At 44.9% G+C, this 2,840-nt stretch overlaps 1 non-coding gene across 1 annotated transcript; it reads right to left on the bottom strand.

Moving 5' to 3' along the window:
- Window positions 1-906: 906 nt before the first annotated feature.
- On the bottom strand, window positions 907-1,013 carry LOC141621433 (small nucleolar RNA R71). The gene has a single exon (XR_012532327.1). It is a non-coding gene; the product is annotated as a small nucleolar RNA R71 (small nucleolar RNA).
- Window positions 1,014-2,840: the final 1,827 nt, after the last annotated feature.

The raw sequence follows: 2,840 nt of genomic DNA, 5'->3' as shown, positions 1-2,840 counted from the left end.
TTTATTGTCTTTTATTGCTATTAGTATAGACCAAATCAAATCAACCCCCACATTTGTTACCTTAGACTAAATTTAGACAACCATCAATTACATTCGCCTCCTTGTGGTTCGACCCTGTTACCACTAGCCTAGGTTAGTTTTAATAGGAATTATAAATTTATTTTTGGTACTCACAACGACGGGTATCAAATTTTGGCGCCGTTGCCGGGGAGGAAATTGTTCTAATTTTTAGTTGTTTTATTTAGTCTTTCTTAGTTTAAGGGACATCCGTTCCTTAAACTTTTCTTATAGTGTTTTTGTAGTTTCTTCTTATGCGCAGGTCACATGGTGGTGAACTAGTACCGTTCAATCCTGAGATCGAGAAATCCTTGCGTGAGTTGAGACGATCACAAAGGGTAATACCGACAGAGGAAGAGCTGAGTACTCTGTCAAGTTACTACGAGAACGCTCTGTTCGAAGAAGATCCACCTACATCTCCTGCCTCTACTTCTTCAGCTGAGACAGTCACTTCTCCAGAAATTCCAGTCATGGCTGAAGAAGCAACCATTGCTAGTCATTCAGAGCTGACAGCTGCGAATCTCTACAAAGGATTCGAACTGCCAGGGGAGGCGAGAAAATTCGAGCCGAAGCCTTCCTATATTAATTTGGTTGAGAGAAACCAATTCGGGGGAGCTGCAAATGAAGATGCAGCCAAGCATATGGAGATTTTTATCGATTATTGCTGCTCTATACCGCCACCGACTGGCATGACTCAGGACCAGATAAAGGAAACCATGTTCATTCTCTCTTCGTGATGCTGCGAAGGAGTGGTATAGAGACCCGGATCGAGCCGCTCATGGGATCACTGACTGGAATTCTTTGGCCTTGGCATTCTACAAAAAATACTTCTCTGCCTCGAAGACGAATGCCATTAGAGCTCAGATCACGAGCTTTAAACAGGGACCTGATGAGAACTTTCATGAAGCATGGGTCCGTTTCAAGAAGCTGGTGTGAACCATACCGCACCATGGGTTCGAAAAATGGAGTCTTTGCAATCAGTTCTATAACCAGCTGTATGATGATCAGAGGGCTATTTTGGATGCTGCAGCCAATGGCCGATTTGCTGAGAATATGGGAGAGACTAAGGGGTGGATGATCATTGATGATTTGGCCACTCATAAGGCTGAATATGGGAATTCGAGAGGAAACCAGAGGAGGAGAGCATTTGAATCTTCTTTCAGAGCCGCACTAGAAGCTCTCACTGCAAGGTTTGACAAATATGAATTTCGAGGAGCTTCAAAAGGAGGGATGTACCATGTTAATTCTGTTTCAGACGGTCCTTTCATCTTCAGAAGGTGTGGAGCTGAGGGACACGTGTCAGAGAACTGTCCCAATCCCTTCGAGTCTTGTGCTGCCTTTCAACATTATAGGCAGACAAACACCTACTATGAGCCTAATGTTCATCCCAACCTGAGATGGAGTAGTCAGAATGTCCTGAATCTGACTCAACCTCCACAGCAGCAGCAAGCTTATGTGCCCCCTCACAAACAACCATATCAGAAACCTCCCTATGTGCCGCAGCAACAACAATCCCAAAATTCCGACTTTGCTGAATTGAAGAATATGTTGCAAAAGGAGTCCCAAGCTAGAGAGGCCGGAATGAAACTTCTAGAGAGCCAAATTGCTCAATTGGCTAGCAAGAATACCGCTCGAGCTCCGGGACACTTGCCGACTCAAACTGATCAAAAGGAGACCCTTAATGCCATTACTTTGAGGAGTGGGTCTACCCTGGAGGGGCCTGCCATGGTCGAGGACGCTGCTGAAAAGAATGAGGCGGAACCGAGTCAAAAGAAAGCTGTAACGAATAATAGCAAGAAAACGGCGTCTACCAGGTATATCACTCGATCGACTGATATACCCGGTCGATCGACTGAAGCGCGGGTTACAGGAACTTCTGGAACTGTAGACCTCAGTCGATCGACTGAGCAAGGTGGTCGATCGACTGAGATCGCTGCTGATGGTGAGCCTTTTCGTCCTCCGATGCCCGATAACTTGAGGGATCACTTATTTCGGGGTACGACAGTCCCGAAAATATTAGGGCAAGACCCGAGTACCGAAGGGTCAGTCCCGGTTCCGAAGTTCGACCCGATGTCGATCAATGGTTCATATCTGAGACGGTCTGAAGAGGGGTCAAGCTTCAACAAGGAGAAGGTGGTGGACTTTCAGCCTAAGTCCACGGATGCCGGCATGCGTGATTTAGAGGAGAGGGCTAAGCTACTTCTTACAGCCCCATATCCGGAAAGACTAGTGCCGACGAAGGAACAAGTATCTTTCAATAAATTTGAAAAAGTTATTCGTAGCTTGAATGTACAAGTGCCTTTCCTTGAGTTTGTTAATCAAGTGCCTGCTTACACTAAATTCATGAAACAACTCTTGTCTAAGAAAAAGTCACTTGAAACTGTGCATACTGTCGCATTAACTAAAGAGTCATGCTCTTATTTATCTCATACTGCACCTCACAAACTAGAAAACCCGGGTGTAACACCCCCATACTCCAAGTGCCTTACCAGGACCACTCAGGTATGAAGACATCACCATCTCGGTCGCCCGAGGTATGATAATCAAATAGACAAAACAGAAACAACGTTTATTATAAATAGTTTAATGAATAAATACAATCCTCAAAACCAAACCAAAGTACGATACAATATTCTCAAATGACTGTCTAACTGAAAAGTAAATAAACTAAGGCTACAGCGGAAGACTCCTATCGTCCTGTCGTGGCATCCCAGCTATCCCAGTACTCATCTCAATACCTGCTCAATATCTGCTCACCATCCCCGAATGGATCACCGCAGGTT

Source organism: Silene latifolia, chromosome 1 (genome assembly GCF_048544455.1).
Source record: "Silene latifolia isolate original U9 population chromosome 1, ASM4854445v1, whole genome shotgun sequence".
NCBI classification, from domain to species: domain Eukaryota; kingdom Viridiplantae; phylum Streptophyta; class Magnoliopsida; order Caryophyllales; family Caryophyllaceae; genus Silene; species Silene latifolia.
The sequence above is the reverse complement of the archived record's forward strand: the minus strand, read 5'-3'. Positions and strand labels throughout refer to the sequence as shown.